Source organism: Lacerta agilis, chromosome 7 (genome assembly GCF_009819535.1).
Source record: "Lacerta agilis isolate rLacAgi1 chromosome 7, rLacAgi1.pri, whole genome shotgun sequence".
NCBI lineage: Eukaryota > Metazoa > Chordata > Lepidosauria > Squamata > Lacertidae > Lacerta > Lacerta agilis.
In genome coordinates, this window is record NC_046318.1 from 54,232,391 (window position 1) to 54,256,813 (window position 24,423).

A 24,423-nucleotide genomic window follows, 5' to 3' on the forward strand; every position below is an offset into this window, starting at 1 on the left:
CCCTGTTGCATTTCCTGCATTCCCCACAGCAGATATCCCTGTTTTTTGTAGCTGCCTCCTTCACACTTTCAGTAGCTCGACCCTTGGCAACTGTAGGAATTGCCGTACAGTTTTCTGACTCCTCTTCCCCTGACCTCCACCAGTAGCCAGCAGTCCTTTGCACGGGGACAATTTAAACCAGCTGTCTTCCCAGAAGCCATGTGCTTTAACAGTCAGCAGTTCTCCCTTTCACCCTTGGCAGAAAAGCACTCTCCCAAAGACAGGTCTCTCAAAGCATTTTCTTTATGGTTCTGTGATTTTCCTGTTCTCTTCTCTCCCCAGTTGACTGCAGCCAGCACATGGCCATTAGCACCCTATCAATTCCAAGAACTGTACAGGACAAAGATCATAATCAGGTGCAGTTCGCTTTGCCCAGCATAAGCCCTGGCTAGCCTAGAAGAAATCAAAAATTTAAAGCATCAGGAAAATGGAACAATCTTCATATGGATCTGAAAAGGTAAGGGGGCTTGGTTCTGATATAGTGATCTTCTGCTATACAGTCAGGCACAGAGAGAGAATCTGAGGAAGAAGCCCACCATGTAATCCAAAATGCAGCATTACCCTGCAAAATAATTTATGTGTAACAAAATCCTTTTTCATTTTCAGTATTATTACTTTAAAAAAATTTGGACAAAACTTACAAACTTTGTTCATGGGAATGTTAATGGGATTGATTTCTTCTGGGTAGATTCCTCTCTTTGGCAGGTGGAGAGCTATGCAACTTGACATTTTCGTGGCTTGATTATGATTCATGTGCTTTGTTTGATGTTCCCCCTTTTGGTTTGGATGGGATTTTTAAAGTATTCCAAAGTATTTCTTACCACACCTCTACCGTGCCAAGAAGGTTTCTTTCCTTATTGAGGCACCTCATGTCAAAAGAGCATCCAGTTTTATTAATTTGATGGTTTAAGATGTCTTTTATTTCTTGATGGGTTGCATTGCTCAGGGCTCATTCGAGCTAGGAGAGGGGCTGTGTGGTGCTACTTTTCTCCTACTTGAATTTTGTTGCCCGCTACTATTACAAACAAACAAAACTGAACCAAATTTTAGACTCCTTTATTATGAGGACTCCTTTATTATACATGCCCATAGAAGCAAAGAGAAGATACAGCACCAACCACAGAACTGAAGGACAGTGTTCTCTGGTCTCAGGACACTATGCTCTGGCTGGTTGGATATTGACTGGGCAGAGGTGTCCCTCCACCCTGCCTGACAGCTTCCATTAACCTCCAGCTTGCCACTGTGCAGAGTGATGCCAGTGTCACTCTACTGACACAGAGCTCCCCTTCCACCTGTTGAAGAAGTGAACAGTCAGAAGTGTCACTGGCAAGATTCCCCAGATTCAATAGTTAGTAGAAGCCCCCAAACGGAGCTTTCCAGGAAAAAGTGGGGTGGTTCAGGGCTGAGCTGAACTGGCCAAGAATCCACTGAATCCCAGCCTGAATCCTTTTTTAAATGAAATTTTATTAAGACTTTTCATAACACAATAAAAAAAGAAACTAATCTAAACAAAGCAAAACAAAAAAAGAGAGAAAGAAGAATGCAAAGTCCTCTCTCGCATGTATAGCTAAACTTTTATCCCAGACAGAAAAAGGTGTATGGTATACACACAGTCACCATATTGTAAGTAAAACAGTATACTATTAAAAATGGAAGAATATAAAGCTGTCATTTACTGAGTCTACCTAACTTGGCACCTTTGACAGGCAGCAGTTCTCTAGGGGCTCAGGCAGGGGTCTTCCCTAGTCCTGCTACCTGAGAGCCTTTAAATGGAGATGTCAGGATTGAAGCTGTGATTCTAAGCATGCATTGCAAATGCTAAACCACTAACTTTAGTGGGTTTGAATAGCCTGGGTTCAGATGGGGAGTTATTCTGCCATGGAAGCTTGTAAAAAGATTCTTAGATAACAATCAGCCTCAGGAACTGAAATGTGGTAATTCTGAACATGTAACACGTAAGCTAATCACACTTACAAAAACTTGTCAAATTTTTGAAAAAAGGATGCCTCTGTTCCACAATGTGAATGAACAGCCTTAAGTAAATATTGCACTACAAGTTTCCTTTCAAACAGCTCTCTACCTCTCTGGAGCCTTATCTGATCAACTGGCATTAAATCGTTCTTCATGGTACCATAAATGTAATAAGTGTATTGTGTTTGCCTCTCACGTTTAGCTAATGAATCTAGCCATGGATATACTGAAACAACATTTGATAAAATTGGTAAGTGATGCCTATTTTTATTGGACTGAAGTAACATTTAACCAGCAGTAATATAGATGATAAACTTGCAGCACTGGCTAACTTGAAATCACATGGGACCATATGTGTGCCAATGGAAATAGTTTTATTAAATGCACCTGATTTTCAGCTACCTTTCAGTGCTCCCATTTAACACATTTAATGAGAACCAGTTTTAGCAGGGGGGGTTTCTGTTTTGGAATTCAGCAAGCTACGCATCTGACATGGTAGATCTCTTCATACATAAAGCCTTGAGGAAAACTCTCCATTTGAAGAATGCCTTTAATGTAAACAAATATACTAATAATATGAAGCTTCTGTTCTAGCATTATTTTCACACTCTTTGGAGGAAACCTGAAGCAGAAGCTATCAAAGCTTCCTTGAGACCTTTTAAAATGGAGGCTGTGTGGTGTGCATCTAAAAGAGCTCGGGCTGCTGACTACTACAAGGACCCTAGAATTAGCAAAGGAAGAATGGTACCTAGCAGTGACAATTCTTCCTTTAACATCTGCAGCCATTGAAATGGCTACTTGGTCCTGGAGGCAGGGGAGCAACCCTATTATCAGCATGTTGCAGTGTCCTCTTTCAGCTGCCATTTCACTGAAGTGCCAGGTGCAAAAAAGAAGAAGAAGAAGGGGGAGGGAGATGCCTTTTAAAGGAGACTAAAGCAAAGAGAGTAAAGCTCACAGTGATTGCAAACTGGTAATTGCTCACTATGCGTTTCCTCATTAGAAGCAACTGGCTGTTTCAAGAATGCTTTTCTCGTTCTTTATTGCTTCAAGTGAATGTGGCCAAAGTTGGGGGTGGGGAAATGCTTTTCTGCTTTATACCTTTGAACCCTTTCTCCAAACCCTGGCCTTGCAGCATGCAACTTATGTCTAGTGTGTGTGTGTGTGTGTGTGTGATTAAAAGCAAGTAACTGTCTGAGCTATGGAAACTATCGCTCTCCATATATTAACTGTAGTTGTTGGAGACGTTCGCATTCTTTTTATGAGCTTCCTGGATTTCTTCATGTCCTTATTTGGGGAAAGGAGAGATTGAATTCTGGATCATTCTGGTAACCACTGCGGCTTTGATTTCTGCTTTTGAATGTACAGGGAGAAACTGGAGTGGCATAGTTGGCAGTGCCTGTCGATGCAGTTAATGTTGCTGCTGTTTTTATGTAGGGTCAAATAGTATAGCTTCTTCTATTAGTAAAGCGGTTGCCCTGCATGTGAACACACTGGAAACAAAACCATTAAAAATATACAGGGGGGAAATGTATAGATTCCGATAATGGATTTATAAGTCCTTGCAACCTGCATTTATTGAAATACTTTTCAGGCCCACCTATATTTGAAATGTTTTCAGGCACTGTATTCAGTACATTGCAAGGGGCATTGATTGTGCACATTTTGCTGTAAAACTATAAGATGATGTCTAACCATGGCCCAGCCATGTAACACTAAACTGTGGTTTAAGGTCATGAGAACAAGCCATGGTGAATCTTCTCTTTTGTGCTTGAGTGGGGAGCAAATTGGTAGTTTCCACTTCCAGTTTTGAATAAGCTGCAGTTCCCATTAAATGTGAAGTTGGGAAAAGGTTTCTTCAGAAACCATGGTCTGATTTTGGTTAATTTGAACTGCAAGTAGAATAAACTATTGTTTTCGAACTTGACATGTACTAAGTTGTTTGTTCAAGAGAGACAGTGGAAGCTTCCAATCTCTCTGCTTATGCTAAGGAGAAAGTGAAGGCAAGGTAAGTGAAGCTAAGGCTAGTTGTGACTGTCATAACACTGACTAAAAATTTAGCATTACATCTGAGCCAGACAATTATAATGAAATAGCAATGTACATTAATTGAAGATTATAGTAGAATGTGATTTACATTACAGATCTCGTACTGTAGTCAGGCTTCCTGCACATATGCCAATGGAACCTTTAATTTATGTTTACTTAATGCTCATTTTAAATGAAAGACAATGGGTTGTATCAGATACAGCCCAGTGATAATTCTTGAAATGCAATCTTAATAAGACTAAAACTATATAACATACATTAATAAATTACACCTCATTGGGATTGGGTAAAGGGTGATATCAAACTGTTTGAATGACCGTATTTGCAAATTGTTTCTTTAAAACACCAATAAAAATTGTAGTAATAAAAAATCCACAATTTTTGAAAATGGAACAGCAAATTGTTTTTATACAAAATGATGAAGAGCTGGCTTTAGGAACAGCACAAATAAGAATAACAGAATCAAAGAATTTTAGCATTGGGTGGTACCCCAAGGGTCATCTAGTCCATCCCCCTGCAATGCAGGAATCCTGCCCAAAGCTGTCCTTGGGTGGGCTTGAACCACAGCCAGTGGCACTGACCCATTGTGCCACTTGAGGGAATTAAGATGAGTCAATGTTAACATGAGTCAAGATTCATCAACAAAATACTCCTAATAAATAAATCTTGGAAATATAAATGGCATTACCCATTCCACAAAATTGGTTCCAACTACTGGAGAAGAAATAGTACAAGTGTCTGAACTATAACACAGAACCGTCTATGAAAGCAAAACAAAATCTAGAACAATTGAATATAATTGAGAAAATCATTCATGCAGATTGCAATGATAGTAAAGTATATGCATATTTTTGGATGCACCAAGGAGGATGGAAAACCTTTTGTTTATCAAAGTCTGTAATACATGTTATCTGTACAAGGAGTGAAATGTATTGCTGAAATTTCAAATAGAAGTTAAAGGAGGAAGAACTGTACACAATAAATTTCTTGTTTTCTCTTATGAGATGCAAAAACATACTGATGGTATCTGACTAAATCATATTCTTAATAGACAGGCTGAAATCAGTGGGCTTCAATTGGTCAAGACTAACTTAAATATTTCAGTGTATCTACTTTGTGTATGACTTAAGTAGATAACACCTGATGAGTTGAATCCAATGGTTGCAAGAGAGGAAAGCAACCTGTGCAACTGATCTTTTCCTTCCTCTCACACAAGGTTCCTCCACCCAATTTTGGACAATTCACCATCTCTCAGTAGCCTCCTTCAATGCAACCCACAATGTTCAACCATTTGGAATTTTTTTGGGGAGGGAATGCAGGGAGAAGGGAAAGATTGGTTGTCCGTCGGCCTTCTAGTTGCACAACGATTGAATATAATCTAGTATCTTTCAACACCAACAGTGATGAAGCAAAAGGAGATACAAAAAGGAACCATCAATGACTTTAGAAAGTGTTCTCTGGCCACTGATACAGGTTTCCCCCAAATGTAATGAAATCATCTATCTCTTTTGCAGGAAAGGGTTGTATGCAATGCAGATTTCCAGAAACTATCAGCAGGTACCCTATTTCTTCAGTCAGGCAACAAAGAAAAGCAGCACACTTTGGTCAGTTTTAGGTAAGTAAAGTATGAAAGTCAATTAAACAGAAAGTTTGCCAAATATCTCCTTGTATTTGGAGATGGATCTATACATATCAATATCAATTGCTGCAGTATGAGTACCAGCAACATGCTTCACATCTGATATAGTATTGACAATGTTTATAGCAGAATTCTCAGTAAATTCCATTCTGCGGGTGCAGAATGCTGCAGCGAGGCTCCTCATGAGGTCCTTGCCATGGGAGCATATTCACCCAGTGCTCCACCAGCTGCACTGGCTCCCGGTGGAGTATAGGGTCAGGTTTAATGTGCTGTTTTTGACCTTTAAAACCCTATGTGGCCTAGGACCCTCGTACTTACGGGACCGCCTCTCCACAGAGGACCCTAAGGTCCATGAATAATAATAGCTTAACGGTCCCAGGCCCTAAGGAAGCCAGAATATCCTCCATCAGGGTCAGGGCTTTTTCGGTGATGGCTTCGACCTGGTGGAATGCTCTGTCTTGCAAGACTAGGGCCCTGTAGGACTTGATCTCCTTCTGCAGGGCCTGTAAGACAGAGCTATTCCGCCTGGCCTTTAATTTGAATTAGCCTGATCCTCTATTCCCTTTTCCCTTTCCTCTTCTATGAAGAAACTCTTTCTGGGACCCCACATTTAAATTCTTATTCACACACCTCCTTGCTGGCCCTAGTAGGACCAACTTGGTCAGTTAGCCCTGATGATCATTTGATGTCTACTGACTGGGTTGTTGTTTTTCCTCCCCAAAATGACCCCTGAATTTTTGAAATTTATTGATATTGATGCTTCATTTTATGTTGCATTCTATGCTGTTTTATGCTGTTTTTAAGTCACATTTCCATCAATGTTTAATATTTGCTGTTAGCTGCCCTGAGCCCGGTTTTTAAATCAGGAAGGGCGGGGTATAAATAAAAATATATTATTATTATTATAATACATGCCACATGGAGTCTAGTTGATAAGGGCTAATAGGCACTTCCCCACCAACCTCAATCTGCCCTCAGCCAGTCCCCACCTGCCTACCTTCTTACTTACAACCAACTTTCCATTGGCTTCAGCTTTGCCTCCTGTTAATCTCCCTACCTTCTGCACATTCCATGTTGGATATCCAGGCTTCTAAAAGTACAAGAGAATCCTGTTATTCATCTGACCAAACTGTGATAGTTGGTGGTGAGCAAAAGCAATACAGTACTGAACAGAACATTTTCATACTTGACGATTAACTCCACTTAATCCCATATTGAGAAAGGGCTTGAATGTGATACCACTTAAGGAACAAGCACCTGCCCACCCTGCAAATTGCTTAATAAGCAGAACCTATCTGCATGGTTTGAAAACATGTTCAAGAGCTGTTTGGATCTCAATATTATTACAGAAGTCACAGCAGCTAACCTAGCACGACTATTTCAATAGACTTAAATCCTACCTTTTCATTTCAAACTGCAAAGAAGGCAATTTGCAATAATACTTGCTGTTGCCATGATAATCAGAGCCGTCTCATCCATTGGGGCTGGTGGCGCGGCGCGCCAGGGCGCAATGGCCTGGAGGGCGCCTCCGTCCTCCAGCCCCGCTGGCAGCGCCTGCCGGCAGCACCCTCTGACTCCCGGCAAGGGAGCTGGCCGGCCACGCCACGCCCTCTGGCTGCCCAGCAGAGCACAGGAGCACAGCTCTGCGCGCCCTTCCAGCGCTTCCGGGACGGGAGGCGAGGGCGGCCGGCTCGCGCTCCGCGCGCAGCTGGCCGCCCACCCGATGGAGCACAAGCTGCCCAGCCGCGCCGCCCGGCTGCGCCGCGCCATCCGGATGCGCGCGGGAGCGCGAGCCGGCCGCCCTCGCCTCCCGTCCCGGAAGCGCTGGAAGGGCGCGCAGAGCCCCGCGCCGCTCCAGCGCCACGCCCCTCATCCCCCGCTCGCCCACCCCCCTCCCAAGGGGCGGCAAGCGCGGGAGGGAGGCGGCGGAGAGGCGGCATGGCGGGGGCGCCGGAGGGATAGCCGCGCCAGGGCGGCAGATCCCCTTAAGACGGCTCTGATGATAATAAACAAAAAGTCAAGGGCATATAATTCTGATGGATAACATTTTCTTAAATCAGTTGTGATTTATGGAGAACTAAGGAAGATTTTCTCAATTTAAAAAATCAAAGATTTTTTTCCCCAAGAAGGAAAACATGAATATAATTTATTGTGCCTTCTTTGCTACAAAAAATAAGATTGCTGGAAAAAAGGATTATTACAACAGTGACAGTTAAACAAAGGAAAGGAAAGTACAGTGGATACTAAAACAAATAAACCAGTCAGTGATTAATCATGCAGTGTCTGAAGAGTAGGAGAAATAAGACTGTAAGGAAATAATAGGGCCCCATTTCAAGGTGTACACAAAGCAAACCCTAGAATATGGAATCGAAATTATTTTGAAACCTATGTAATGGAATGGGACCATAAATTTGAAGGCACTTCAGAATGTATGTGAAATTTAGCAGCTTTATTTGTTGTTGTCGTTCAGTCGTGTCCGACTCTTCATGACCCCATGGACCAGAGCACGCCAGGCACGCCTATCCTTCACTGCCTCTCGCAGTTTGGCCAAACTCATGTTAGCAGCTTTATAGCAAGGGGATAAACAGGGCTTCTTTCAGAGCCTAACTATATGACACAGGAGTCCCTCCCCCCCCCCCACAAAAAATGTTAAATATTGAATTGCCCAATGTCTGCTTTTTTAACAAATATAAGATACGTCTCCAAATGCAGACAGAACTCATGCCGAGCTTGCACTTTGTTTACTACTTTCCTTGAGAGTCTAACCAGGGTTGAACATGTCGGCAAAGTATGTTCAATGGTTTTAGTCCTCTCCAGATATTCAAAGAACATATGTGGAGGAAGAGGTATGGGGTTGCCCAAGGCAGCCTTGCCAGGGTTCTATCACCTCACATCGATTCCTGAAGAGGGGTTTTCCATGTGTTCAATTGAATATGCTCAGAAACCTCCCTGTGATCACAAATCCTGACGCTGCAGAGTTTCTGATCACAAGGAAGGTTCTCTAAGCATATCCAGTTGAACACACAAAGAATCCACCTTCATACCTTCATGGGAAGAGAGAGGTGGAAATGGTTGCATTGGCTAAACGATATGATGTGATCATAATGGGAATTTGTATGCAAAATAAATAGCTTCCTTGTGATGAGTCAGATCACTGGTTCATCTAGCCCAGTACTGTCTATGCTGACTGGCAGTGGCTCTCAAGGGTCTCAGACAAATGACATTCAATGTAATGCAGATGTTTTACTACTGAGTTATGGCCCTTCTCTTTTTAATCATTTCCAACAGTGATCGAGCAAATTGTTTCAGATAATTCTAAATTGTGCTTCTGAAAATTTCTCACATTAATCCCACAATGCATATTTTATACACATTGTGGGCTATTCATGTGAGGGAAAATTAATTTCTGACAGGAAGACCAATGGATATTTTATTTAGCTTCCAAGTTCTATAGATTCAGTTTCTTGGATTTTGGCCGACATAGATCCCTTAGCATGGATTACTCAAAGCTCTCAGGCATTTTGGACAGATACTGAAAGAGTAAACAATATGTCTTAGTGAAAGGGTTAAGGGAAACAAAACCTGAGTGTCTCTTTTTCCAGAAAGGAGGAAAGAGAATGATTTGGAAAGGCCAATTATGCTAGAAGAGATCAAGATAGCATTAAAGATCTGTTAGAAAGGGCACTCTGCCAGATGATGACAGATTATCATATGAATTACATCTTTGCTTGAAGAAACAATTCCCTGGCCCCAACAGAAGATTTACATTATTATTTAAATTTTTAAGAAGCTACCCTCTTACATGTGAATAAACCTTCAATAATATTGTTTAAAGAAATCAAGCACCACCTCTGTGATGTGTATTGACGTTGCAGACTATGGTACCTGTTCTATGTTCTTTTGGATACAGAAAACATAAGGATACAGAATTGTAACATTTGAGCATGTGGTGATGTGGTCTAAACCACTGAGCCTTGGGCTTGCTGATCAGAAGGTCGGTGGTTCGAATCCCCGCGACGGGTGCTCCTGCCAACCTAGCAGTTCGAAAGCATGTTAAAGTGCAAGTAGATAAATAGGTAGTGTTTCGTGCGCTGCTTTGGTTCGCCAGATGTGGCTTAGTCATACTGGCCACATGACCCGGGAACGGCAGCTCCCTCAGCCGGTAAAGCAAGATGAGTGCCACATACCCAGAGTCGTCCACGACTGGACTTAACGTTCAGGGGTCCCTTTACCTTTACCTTTAAAAACACTATAAACTCATTTTGTGTTGTTGTTTAAGTTTCCTAATTGGAACTTTTAACACATGATTTCAGAATTTAGTTGCTAGAGACGTTTCAACAACAGTGCCAGTTTTGGGCCAGTTCTGTATTCTTGGTGGAAATACCAAACAAGAAATTTAAGAAATCTAGGTAATCGGTGTAAAAATCTACTTACATACAGCTTCCTTTTAAAAAGCTAAGAGAAAGACAATAGTTTCCAAGTGTTTCTTGCCATTTTATTATTATTATTTGCCTTTCATGGAGCAATATATAAAGTGCTTTTGATGACATAGTATTATGGCAGTATTATAGGAGTAAAAATAGGGGTAGCCTTCATCATGTCCTTCAGATGTTGCTGGACTGCAACTCCCATCATCCTTAGCCATTGGCTATTTTTTATAGGGCTGGTGGGAGTTGGAGTCCAACAATATCTGGAGGGCATCATATTGACTGTCCCTGGAGTTGCACTTTTAAGGTGCTACGTATTCTGTTTCTTACAGTTCTTTCATAAAGTGCATTCAAGCAACCATTTCTTTAGTAAGCAATGATTCCTGAACTGATTTTGGCTGAACCTAAGGAGAACCTTCCTAATAATAAGAGCTGTTCAGCCGTGGAACAGACTGCCTCAAGAGGTGATAGGCACTCCTTTGCTGGAGGTTTTTAAGCAGAAGCTGAACAGGCATATGTCAGAGGTTCTGTAGTTTATTCATTCATTTTCTAACTAATATACTACGCATTTTTCAATAGATCACAAGGTAGTTTACAACAGTTATAGAAATTAAATTCATAATAATTGCATAATGTATAATATACAATACATAATATATAATAAATACATACTAGACAGCAGCATCAATTTATACACCATGTTATACCAGCAATACATGACATAACCACTGTAAAAAACAGAGCCTAATAACACAAGTTATTACGTGCTGATCATGAGTGGAGCCATAAAATTATAAAACATAATTGAATCCTGCAGGGATCCTGCATCCTGGACAGGGAGGTTAGATCAGATGACCTCCTGGATCTCTTCCACACCTGTTTCTCCGATAACTCTTGGTTATACTTCTGAAGCTTCGGTGGTAATATCCAGTGTAGTCAAAATGCTGTGAAAATATTGGAAATAGACCAGAACCTTATCACTTGCTCAATCTGTTTACTGGCTTCAGCCCTCATTCAGGTGCATGGCCATGCAAACAAACATTTAACCCTGAAGCTCTGATGTTGGGTGGTAACTAGCCATAGAACAGAATCAGCCTATTTCTGGTCTGTGTTACTCTTGCACATATTCACTTAGGTCTGTTCCATTCCATTTCTACATTACTATATGGTTTTTAAAAGAAAGAATATATCCACAAGAATATATACATTTTGATATGCATCTCCCCACCCACCACAGCTTCTCAGTAAATAGCAGCTTCAGGTGGGTGATTTTCACTGGGAAAACAGCACAGGGAAATTGTTCATCCTCCCTCCTCCCTGGCATTATGGTCCCAATCCTGATCAAATGAACAGCAACTAAATGTCTGGAAGGGCCCTTAGTGTTGTGATGCACGGCTGATCGGCAGTCAGGCTAAATAAATAAATATGGAACAAGCTACCAACAGTTGCTCCCATTTGAATTAACAAGACAAAGGATTCAAAGTGAAGTTTTCTTGAATCCATTCAATACGAACACTTGGAATTCTTTTGAAAATTTCTTCATTTTATTTTCTGAGTTTTTATCCCCCAGGATAAGCACTCTCTCTGTGTCTCTAGCTAAACCGTAGATGAAACTTGGCCGTATGTAATAGCCCTGCCTGTATATTCATATTGGCAAAACTCTGTTTGTCCCAATTCCTGCTTTTATTTCGACTAATTGGGCTAACATCATGGAACAATGGAAGGTTAGCCTCTTCAAGCTCTGCATCTTTTGGTCTGCAACAATGATCCCCTAATCCAATTCTGGCTCTCTTTCAAAATGAAAAGCAAAATGCCAAAGTTATGCACAATAAGGTAGTAAACTTTATGTGCAGAGAGAACTTTAATTTTTTATAAAAAAGAAAAAGAAAAGGAAAGAAAGAAAGTATAGAAATACACTAAAACCCCTTAGGATATTTTCCATTTAAATTCCTAGCCTTTGGAAATAAGGAAATGCACACTTTTTTGTCTAGAAGCCAGGGTTTTATAGCAGTTGAAGAGGCCATTTGATGCTGAAAAGTGAGTTTCCAGAGCTAAAATTATAAGCCTTTGTTCTTTCTCTGGTATGGAAAGATAGGGACAATATTGCCTTCGTGGAAATTTAAGCTGCAATATTTTTTCCTGATTGTTCCTGCCACCAACAGGAACAGCAGCAGCAACAACAACAACACTATGGTTACTGTTGAGTGCCTGGAATTGTCAAACGTGATGCCTTAATCTGTGCAAAGATCTTGCAGCTCTCCTCCAGGACTTGAACACCAAAATGAGAAAAGTTATGCTGACCCAGAAATATGACTGAACCACTGCTGATCTACCCATTGTTCAAGATAAATTAGTACACTCTTGGTGGGTTATTATGTTACTCTGGTGGCACGGGGATTGCTGTAGTGCTGTTGGGTAATATGAGAAGACCAAGAACTTGTGGGGGGAAATCACTCTGTGGTTTCTCTTCTCCCACTGCCAACCATTCACCCAGTTTCTGCTGGGTTGATGCTGGAAACAGGTTGGGCCATACCTTCCCTCTCACTTCTCAGAATATTGTGATCGTTCAGACAGAAGCAGCATCTACTGTATATTCTGGCTAGTTCTCTATGCATTTTGGACACCTCTTATGACATCGTTCATGGTGGTTTGTCTATACTTGGATATCATTTTTATTCAAGATGGCAGAGTGATGCTTTCAAAACTGCCATGATTTTCCGGTTTCTTAGAATTCCTGAGCAACACCACGTGCAAGGTTACTCATTGCAGATTTTTCCACAGCAAAGAAGTAATGAAAGAACCCAATCTGAAGTGGATACATTCTGGAGTGTGCACCACTTTATAAAGTCGTATATGTTATTGGTTCACCATATTAAAAGCTCCCTATAGTAAACTTGCACACCAGATAAAGAACTTCTTTATAACCTTGATGTGCTTGTTTGCTTCTTGCGAGGAACATAGGAGAGCATTTTTAAAAGTGACCCTTTCTGCAGACTGAAGTGGTGCCGCTCAGATTCTACCTCATCATTCTCTGTTTTGTATTGAATAGTTCTGAGAGAAATATGACCGAGGCTGCAATTATATGTGCTGTTTGTTGGAAGTAAGCTTTACAAAGTTCAGTGAAGCTTATTTTTGGGTAAACGTGCATAGAATAGGAGTATGGATGAATAATTTGCTATGCTTACATTGGATGGAACAATGAATGAGGTTGCTGTTGCTTTCCATTAGCAACGTTTGAAGACGGTCCAACATCCCCAAGGTTGATTCTGAACAGATGATATTCCCTTGTTTTGCCTGGGCTGTTGGGCTATTGGCATTCAGGGTGGTGAGTGCTTTTTGGAGATGCCGAAGACAGGTGGTGATACCTGCATTGCGATCTGAGCATTAACATGCCCAGTAATGTTAAAATTGCTGAAGTGTCTTCTACAATGGTGTGCACAGCATATAGCCAGGATGGAAGAAATGGTTTTTGCATTAAGTTGTGGCTCAGCTTATTAGTGCCCAACCTAATTTCATAAATCTTGTCAGTAGAATTTTGAATAACCAGCTGCAGAAAATCTGAAGCTGGCCAAGAGCCAGGGAAATTCACTCTATGAGCCTAAGGTTGGATTTTGTTTTTCTTGTGACCTCATAGCAAACTGCTTTTCAATGGAGGTTTTTTTTTAAAAAAAAAAATTAAAAAAAACAGTTGTTATATGGCATGAGAGGGCAGTCAGCTCTTCAAAGAAAATGAAGTTCAAAATGCCACTTTGCTAGGGTAAACCCTTTACATAAGTTTAAATAGCATTGCATTTCCTTATTAGTAATGCTTCTAGAACACGTGTTGTTATTGTTGTCATGGTTGTTAATAATATAAATTAAGTTAGTCATGACTAACCTAAGTCTATTTCAGTGGTTCTGCTATGCCTATGATTTAGATACCACCGAACGATGATAATAGTTTACCAAACATTAAGACAAAAATCAGTGCATTGGAATTACAACAGAAAAATAAGTTATGTGACTTTCAGCTGAAGGATAACAACTTTCTTCTATATTTATGTATTGGTTGCAAACATGTATATTAGCAGGTTTCATAATAAGGATACCTGGCACACTTTCCATTTGTCATCTAAGAGACATACACAGTAAAGTGACAAGTAGGCCTAAAGCTGCAATCCTAAGCCCACTGACCTGGCAAAAAGCCCCATTGAATTCAGCAGCACTTACTTCTCGGTAGACATGGTTAGGGTTGCACTGTGAAACAATTTAGTCTGTTATCAGAGTAGTCAGGCTACATACAGATGAATAACAAAATTCCTCTCCATCTCTAAGCACGTTGAGTTTCAGTTGGAAGTATCAGTTCCAACAAATATGGTACCTCAGTTTTATGAACCATCTGCCTGATTCATCAGACCAATTGGTTTAACACACTGCAATTAAAAATACAATAGTTTAAAGTTTCCAGTATTTCATAGGTTTTGCTTTGCTTTTCTGCACTTGGGGCCCATCATCATTAAGATAACCAAGCTTTACAGATGAACAGAATACAAAAAAATGCATCAATTCTTTTTTTAAAAAATAATAATCCCTAAAACATTTTATATTGGTTCCTTTGTTAAAAAGAGAGTTACAAATACAGAACATATGCCGCTGTGGGTAGAGAGGGGATATAACATTTTTACTAGCAGTCATTTGTGATGCCCTGCACTTTACAATCTGTGATTTATTAGTTTATAAATCTTTGCGTTGTTTTACTTGTATTGTTCCAGATGCTTTGATAGCAGGCTGATGTGGACAAAGAAACTCTTAATGTTAGAACGTTTATGCCACATCACATTACAGCATGTAGGTGCATTGCAATATTATAGTGTGCTATATTTATATTTTTGCAGGTGAAAGCGAAGTCCGGATGATTCCAATTATCATTTTCTCTTGACCATTTGAGCTACTGATTTCTATTGTCCAGGCATTTAAGCCATAATTGTAGTGTATACCTGCGTATTTCTAACATGTGTGACCCACACTCATAAGATGTATGTTATTTTAAATTTGATTGTGTTGTGGAGGCAATGTGGGCAGTATCCACATCTTGTATGGATGGTTGTGATCCATTGATAAGGAGGACCTATGCCATTTGCCCCACCCGTGTGGTCATAAGAATGTAAACTCAACAGCAGCACCATGGGACAAATCTACAGAAAAACCATTCCCACCATGACTGCAACATCTAAAAGGCAGCCATGTTCACACTGTGTATTGGTTAGGTAAGGTAAAGGTAAAGGTAAAGGACCATTGGATGGTTAAGTCCAGTCAAAGGCGACTATGGGGTTGCAGTGCTCATTGCGCCTTCAAGCCAAGGGAGATGGCGTTTGTCCACAGACAGCTTTCTAGGTCATGTGGCCAGCATGTCTAAACCGCTTCTGGCGCAACCGAACACTGTGAGGGAAACCAGAGAGCATGGAAATGCCGTTTACCTTCCCACCACAGCAGTACCTATTTACCTACTTGCACTGGCATGCTTTCAAGCTGCTAGGTTGGCAGAAGCTGGGACAGAGCAGCAGGAGTTCACCCCATCGCAGGGATTTGAACCGCCAACCTTCTGATCAGCAAGCCCAAGACTCAGTAGTTTTAGACCACAGCGCCAACCCCACGTATGGGTTACCCCACGTATCAGGAACCTGCCAACAACAACAAACTGCCACATAACTATGGATATTTTCACCCCTCCTCTTTCGTTTAATGGGGAGAAGAAAGGGCTGTGGGCCTGGGAGTCAAATACTGGAGATCAAATATGCATTGCTTAGCCTCCATAGCAGCTTCCCTTTCTAAGAAAGCTATTCAGCTGCCACACTGAGCATGACATTTCTATTGCCTGTTAATTGCTCATAACTCTTGTTAGTTGTATCAGGCTTTCGGTCTTAGGTCACCTTCATAGTTTGCATCAACTTTCAAGCCAAAGATCCTGGAGTGCATCAATTTTCCATGCATAGGGATGTTTCCATAGGGGCAGTGGTTCTCCACTCAATAGTTTCCATTCACACTATCGATATATTATGTATTAAAGGTAAAGGTAAAGGGACCCATTAGGTCCTGACCATTAGGTCCTGACCATTAGGTCCAGTCACGGATGACTCTGGGGTTGCGTGCTCATCTCGCTTTACTGGCCAAGGGAGCCGGCGTACAGCTTCCAGGTCATGTGGCCAACATGACTAAGCCGCTTCTGGTGAACCAGAGCAGCACACGGAAATACCGTTTACCTTCCCATCGGAGCAGTACCTATTTATCTACTTGCACTTTGATGTGCTTTCGAACTGCTAGGTTGGCAGGAGCTGGGACCGAACAACGGGAGCTCACCCTGTTGCGGGGATTTGAACCGCTGACCTTCTAATCGGCAAGCCCTAGGCTCTGTGGTTTAACCCACAGCGCCACCCACGTCCTGTTGTATTATGTATTAGAAGTAATTAAATAAGCACAGGATTCCATCCTCCACGACCTAAGTTCCTATGTGAATCCACATATTTTCAGGTTAATGTGAGATGCAATATCATCAAGAATATATTGGAACACAATGCACCAATTTAGATAAAGCCAGCTAAAGTGGTAATTTGTGAGATTAAAAATTACTTTAGTCAGTCTTCCCCCACTGGCAAATACTACCTCCACTGTATTTACAGGACATGTCTGTGACAGATTAGTTGTGATACTTACATCCTATAACTGAGCTGTAATGAGTTTATTGGCAATTATTATATAGCAAACGCGGGTGTGTGAGTTGTCCCAGAAACACCCATTTCATTGCTGCTACTTTAGTCAACATTCTTACGGATTAAAATTTGAAGTATGCTTAAGTACAGAATAATAAGCTACCAGAATTTATGGCCCAAGGGAAATCCCAAACTGGTGCATATTATCCTAGCTCTAGTAAAGCTAATGGATCTGCCCTATTATTTTTATGACCTATTCTTTGTTTTAATTCATATAAATCTGGATTAGCAATTATTATATCGCTTCTCCATGCCATTAAACATAGCTGGAATTTCTGCCACCCAATTACATTTTATGTAGTGCAATTGAGTAGTAGAATCAATTCAATTAACAGATACATAAAACTGATGACACATAATCATTAAAACGATGGGATGGTCTTTGATAAATATTTTATATGCATATAAAAGACCCAGTGACTAGATCTACGTTACTTATCTGTGTTTTATGTTTAAATTGCACCGTGTTGATAAAAATAAAGGGTTTTTAGTTTTTTGGGCTCAGATGGTAGCACAGTAGTGGTTTTTGGCTTATGGGTAGATAATTACTGCACCCAAATTAGGAATGTTTGAAAATGGTCTATAGTAGATAAAAATGTAGACACTGACGGGGTCTGAACTGGTGGTGACTGTCTAGAAAAGGGATATTTGGATCATGGTGGATAGCTCAGTGAAAATGTTGACCCGGCATATAGCAGCTGTGAAAAAGGTGAATTCCGTGTTATGAATCATTAGGAAGGAATGAGGGGGAAATCTGCCAGTATCGTAATGGCTTGATACAAATCTATGGCGTGACTTCAGTTAGAATACAGTGTACAGTTCTGGTTTCTACATCTCACAAAGGATATTTCCAAGCTCAAAAAGGGGCAGAAGAGGTAACCAAAATGATCAGAGGGTTGGAACAACTCGTTTACTTAGAAAGGTTACAGAGTTTTAGGCTTTGGGGTTTTTTTATTTTTTTATTTAAAAAGCTGAGTAAGGGAGGACATGATAGAGAAAATAATGCATAATATCAGAACCTGGGGTCATTCACTGAAGCTGAGTGGTAGAAATTTGTGTCAGACCATAGGAAGTGCTTCTTCCCACATCACATATTTAAACTGTGGTATTCACCACTAAGATGAGAAGATACAAAACAAGATGGCTTTAAAAGAGGATTCCACAAATTTGTGGAGGGTAAGGCTATCCATAACTACTACTTACAATGGCTGTACACTTCTCCAGGATATGAGGCAACATGTCTTTAAAGAAGATGCCAGTCATTGAGGAAGAACTGGGGATATGGCTATTGTGTACATGCCCTGCTTGTGGGCTTCCCATAGGCATCTGGTTGGTCATTGATGCCCAACTAAACAGGCTTTTGGTATGAGCCAGGAGGGCTGCTATTTAGTTAGGTGTAGGGAATATGTGGCCCTCCAGATGTTGTTGAACTCCAGCTCTCATCATCTCCAGCCAACAAGGTCAGGGATGATGGTATTTGTAGTCTAGCAACATCTGGATGGGCAAGGGTTCCTCACCCCTGTCTTAGATAGCCCATCTCTTATTATCTGCCTTTATGGGTCACTGCACTGATCATTCAGCATGTGGTGTAGATTCATGGTTGGCGACAATGTATGGATACTTTACTCACAACAAACAAAGCCATTCTAAGTGCAGGTTTCATGTGTCACCAAAAATGGAGCCAAGAAGTTAACACTATCCCATGTTTTCTTATACTGATAGTGACTATACTTGGACAAGAAGCAGGAAGGAAGTAAAGCCTAAAAGGAAGTGATCTATTTTACCAACAAGTAGTTAATAAAACAGAAGAAACTCTCCAACTCCCATCAGCCCCAACCAAAATGGCTAATGATCATGGATGATAGGAGCTGTAATCCAACTAAATCTGAAGGACCACAGATTCCCCGCCCCTTTTCTAAATGTAATATTATAGGTATGGCACATGCAGGGGTGCGCGGGGGTGGCAGGGGGAAGAAAGGTACACTTGTCCCAGGTCTTGGAGGGCTAAACTGGTCAGGGGCCCCCCAACAAGGAAAGGCTGCTTTTTTGTTTGGGTTTATAACTTTCTTTTTAAAAGACTCCTGCCCTTGGCCTCAGAGAAGCTCGGAATGGACCTGATGGTAACCACTTACACTAGCTTCTTTAAAAAAAGTAAAAATCCTTCTCCATTTCCTTTAGGCTAAATATGGCAACCAACTGGAAGAAGAAGAACCTCCCTTATTCATATTCCTCTAAAAATCTTTCATTAAGGTAAGTTGAATTTGGAAGCAAAACAATTTTTATATAAATCTTCAAAGCATTTTCTGCAAAGATATACTACCTTTGAAAAATATACTATATGAAAGATATTGCTATATGTATTATTGAAGCCAAGATTTTCACATGTGATTGATTTTGAACATTTGTTACGTTCTGGTTGTTCTCTGGAGAAGGTGAGTCTCTGAAAAAAGTGCCTACATAGAAATGGGGCTCAGGAACCCTGCTGCTGCTGCTGCTGCTGCTGCTGCTGCTGCTGCTGTTCTTCTTCTTCTTCTTCTTCTTCTTCTTCTTCTTCTTCTTCTTCTTCTTCGCCTCTCTTATAAACACACATCAACGCTGCAGACCACCATTACAGATATGTACCAAAAGCAGATTTAACAATACAATATAATATCATTGGTGCTGCCCATATTTGCTTGGTGCTGAAATGATGAAAAGGCCAGTGCCAGGTGGGCCTCCATTGGAGAACATGCCATAATTGTGCTGGGGGGCTACTACAGAGAAGGCCCATTCTCTTGTCAGCACCCACTAGACTACCCTTGGAGGTGGCACATAGGGAGAGGGCCATTTCAGTGGTGGCCTCTTGACTATGGAATTCTTCCCCTTGTTAGTTTGCCTGGTGCCAAACTTGATGATTTGCAGGTGCAAGGTATACACTGAGTGATGAAGTTTTTAACTTGGGTTTTAGTTAGTATTTTGTTGTAGTACTGGAAAACGCTGTTTTTTTGCATGCATGACTATTTTTATTGGAGTTTTTAAGGTATGTTTTAAAACACCCTGAAAATATTTTATTGACATGTGGGATAAACATGTTTTAAACAAAGAAAAAAAGTCCATTATTATTCAGCTATTTTGGAGCTAAGGCCTGATGAGTTGCTGTTCAAATGAAAGGATGGTGGGGGAATTCAATTTCTGGTGAGATCTGACTTGATCCTGGACTAATGTGTGAACTGGAACCTAATTATCCTTTTGATTCCACACATCTCTAAATTTTGCAATGCAATTTTCAGTTCAAAATAAATGTACCAAAATGCATAAAGATATGTGTTTAGTAATATTATGTAATAAAACATGTATTTAAATACATATTTAAGCATGTATTTTTGTGCATGTTTTGTTTTTAAACTTCAGATTCATGTTGAAATGGGATGGAGCAGACTTAAGAATGAACACATGCAACAATTGCATCTATAAAAAAATATACTGATCTGTTCCACCCAGCTCATGAAGCTCTGCAGTGAAACACATGGGTACAGTGAAGAACCATTCACTGGAACGATGTGCTACTTTTATGCTCACACAGACAGAGCTTTGATTTTTATAGCTTTTGCCCAAATGAACTAGGCATGCAAATCTCTCTGTAAATGTTCAGAATTTGCTTTGCTCTTATAAGTAAGCATCAATGGTTGTCTTTGACTGCAAGGGATGTCCACCACCATAGGCAAAATTCCCCCTCCTTTCTGCTCCTCCTCAATCCTCAATTTAAATCATAATGCTGAATATGTGACGTCACTCTCAATCATTTCCACATGGTTGCACTTCTGGGATCAAAAAGAAGGTGAAGCTCTCGTGTCAGAAGGCTGACAGAAAAGCCATTCCCAGGGAACTGCAAGGAGCTACCCAGAAACTATTGGTGATGTAAAGTGCTTTTTTGTTGTTGTTGCAATATTATTTTTCCACCATAGATGTCATTCTAGAAAGACCCAGTTTTTAAAAAGTTGTGGTGCTAAGTGGTTTTTGGTTCCACCTGGCAAAGAGGGTTCAGTTGCAAATTTTTCTGCACTCCTTCGAATCTGACAAAACCTACTCCAGATAAATAAGGTTTTAGTTAGAAGCAAAATGAACTGGAGAGTGGCATCTCGGCAGTCGCATACTTCCATCGGCACATACTTCCATTCTCTCTGGTACATTAGTTTTCTAAAGGTAGCATTTTGGCTCTGGTCAGCCAAAAGGGCAAAGGTCACAGCATGCAAGGATGTGGGAGCTCGAAGAGCGAAGGGCTCTTACAATGGTGGGGAAATGTGGGCCACCAGTTCTGAATGTCAGGGAGATGTGTTAAATTGACAGGGAGAAAGGAGGTGTCATTTTAAAGGGGCAGGAAACAACTTCTCTGTGCAAATGGTGGCTGTAAACTTTGTAGGTAGTTCTTGGATCTACAGCCAGATATAGTGAAGTCAATTTTTTTTTGTTATAGCTTGCACATGAGCAGATACTTGGGGGGGGAGTGTATGTGTGTGGAATGCTTTAATTAGACTTTAATACAATATTCAACGTCTTATTTCATTCATGAAAATTTTAATCGGTAGGCAAGTTCTTCTAGAAACCTATGGACATTTTTAGTCTTGTTTGCATTGATTAAACTGGACATTCGCATCCAAACTGATTAGAATGACTTTTTAGTGTGATCAGTATTTAGCTCTGTGACTTTCAGAGCTAGCGATACTAATAGTAATGCTGAATTGCTGCTTCTCTGTTCTGCTACTGAAGCTATTCTTGCTGTTTTGACGTGCCTACTTCTTCGAAGAAACCATTTCCAAGCCAATTCCCAGGTTTTCCTTATATGTACCGGTAATTGGCATCTTCATTGAATAGTGTAGTGTTGCTACAGTTGTTCCATAATATAAGACAAATAAAAAAGACAAATATTGGCCTGTGCTCTGTTGGCTGAAGTTTGTGAGGCTTAGCAATCGGCATTAATTAGAAGACTGAGAGGCACTGTGATATAGTGTGAAGGTTCTATCTAGGAATGGAGAGATCTGTCTGTTTTGGCTGCCTCAATTTCTGCTTTTTCCCATTTTTAATTCGGTTCTCCGCATTTCTACAGCAAATTGCAAAATCTCTTTTAAATTCCCCTGAAAATTCTCCAGCATTTTAGTGTTAATCTGCACATTTTTGCAAGCAATTGTGTTTGCAAGCAATTTTGCAAGCAGTTGTGTCCAGTTCTGGGCACCACAGTTCAAGAAGGATACTGACAAGCTGGATCGTGTCCAGAGGAGGGCAACCAAAATGGTCAAAGGCCTGGAAACGATGCCTTATGAGGAACGGCTTAGGGAGCTGGGTATGTTTAGCCTGAAGAAGAGAAGGTTGAGGGGTGATATGATAGCCACGTTCAAATATATAAAAGGATGTCATATGGAGGAGGGAGGAAGGTTGTTTTCTGCTGCTCCAGAGAAGCAGACACGGGGCAATGGATTCAAACTACAAGAAAGAAGATTCCACCTAAACATTAGGAAGAACTTCCTGACAGTAAGAGCTGTTCGACAGTGGAATTTGCTGCCAAGGAGTGTGGTGGAGTCTCCTTCTTTGGAGGTCTTTAAGCGGAGGCTTGGTAGCCATCTGTCAGGAATGCTTTGATGGTGTTTCCTGCTTGGCAGGGGGTTGGACTGGATGGCCCTTGTGGTCTCTTCCAACTCTATGATTCTATGATTCAATTTCCCCCAATATATACATTTTTAAAAAACATTCCTTGTTTGGAGAACTATATAGCAAATTTCAGATGAGTGTGAATTTTGATGGATGGATGTGTTTTGGTCCTCATGCTGTTTCAGAAAGTACAGATTTGATAAATTCAGCTTTAAATGTGAAGTGAAGTGAATTTCTCCCCCATCTCTAGTTCTATCCAGTGGCTGTATGAGTGGAAGACAGCTTGCGCAACTGATCTTTCGTTTCTTTCCCCCCACCCCGCAGCTCCCTTCACAAAAAATATTTTTCCAGAGAGCAGGGAGGAATTCTGAGCTGTGTCATAGGTGTTTGCAGCACCAAATAGACTCTCCAGAGGAAACTGAAGTCATTGGGAGGTGAGGGAGGGGCAAAAGGGACCAGAGAGGCTGATGGGGCTCATGATCAGAGCAGAGGGGGAGGCCAGGGGTGCAGAGAAGACTTGGCCAGAGCCATCGCAAGTTGCCGGGGGGGGGGGGGGAGCGGCAGGCTCAGAGCAGCCTTAGTTTTCACTGCCTGTGAAATTGGACCAGGTGGGCAACTGCCTACTCCAACAATTATTGAATTATATCAAATCTTTTTTTATGAATTTGTAGTTGTCATTTGCTTTATTTATATGCTGCGGTGTGTGATATTATTGCGATTGAAATGTTTGTTGTTTTTAAATGCTTTTTGTGATTATTTTGTGATTTTTGTGAAATGCTTTGAGCCCAGGATCCAATCCAAGATTTCTAGTGTTATGAGAGAAGGAGAAAAACTTTTACCCTAACCACTTTCTCTATGCCATGCGTAATTTTATAAACTTTTCACTTCTTACTAACCTTTTCTCTAAACTAAGAAGTCCCAAATGTTGCAACCTTTCCTTTTGGGAATTATATGTTGTATGAAAATGTTGCATCCTTTAGTGATATTTAAGAACCAAATTTGACATGACACTAAATCTGTCACTTCCTGTGGTTTGGGGAGGTTTGTGGGGCTTGTGGGGGGTTGCCTCCCACGCACTGTCATTCCAGTATGATTCAATCCCTTCTCACATAAAGACTGCTATTAGTTTTTTTTTTAATCATTATATGTAGTTTGGCCCTCAGTTTCTATTCAAGAGCATTAAATTAAACATTTTGCCTTCAGAGTTGAATTATGCAAAACATTGAATTTGGTGCTCAAACATGGGTTTGGAAACCCAATATAGAAATTTTGTTGTTAGAATAAGTGGAAAGTGATTACATGTGTTAAATAAGGATCTTCAGTTAATTATGTGCAAGTATATTTAAATGCCCAATTACTATAGTTTCTCTTTGATTAAGTTATTTAGTAATCAGAAAAAGACAGGTGTTGCAGGCTTTTCCTTATCTGTTCAGGCAGAAGGCAGGGAACAATTAAGAGAAGCTTTTAAATATGGGTGAGAAGCCTGGAAGAGATTAAATCAATATGTAGATTGGACATTTTAACATTTTACCCTCCTGAATTTGCTCCTATTCATTCTGGGGGCAGCTTCCAAAAATATTTTTTTCCTATTTGGATCTTAAGTGTAAGAGGAAAACTGATCAACATCTTTGTAATATCTGAATCGTAGGCAATAAGTTTTCTGTAAACATCTAGTAGTAGTAGTAGAAGAAGAAGAAGAAGAAGAAGAAGAAGAAGAAGAAGAAGAAGAAGAAGAAGAAGAAGAGGTACACAGTCAAAACACCTCTCCCCCTTTTAGCCTTACAACTATAATGTGAAGCATTATAGGCTTTAGGCTGAGAGATGACTTGCCTAAAGTCACCAGCTTGGTGAATGTAGAAGGATTAGAAGCTAGGTTTTCCCACTGAGTGCCCAGCATTCTGTTTGCTTCATTGCATTGTAAAGTTGATAGGAA

General features: G+C 40.7%; 1 long non-coding RNA gene across 1 annotated transcript; it reads left to right on the forward strand.

The window, feature by feature from the left end:
• The first annotated feature begins 370 nt into the window (after positions 1–370).
• LOC117049388 lies at positions 371–5,659 on the forward strand. Its single transcript, XR_004426984.1, has 3 exons — positions 371–496; positions 2,213–2,260; positions 5,571–5,659. It is a non-coding gene; the product is annotated as an uncharacterized LOC117049388 (long non-coding RNA).
• The last annotated feature ends 18,764 nt before the right edge of the window (positions 5,660–24,423 follow it).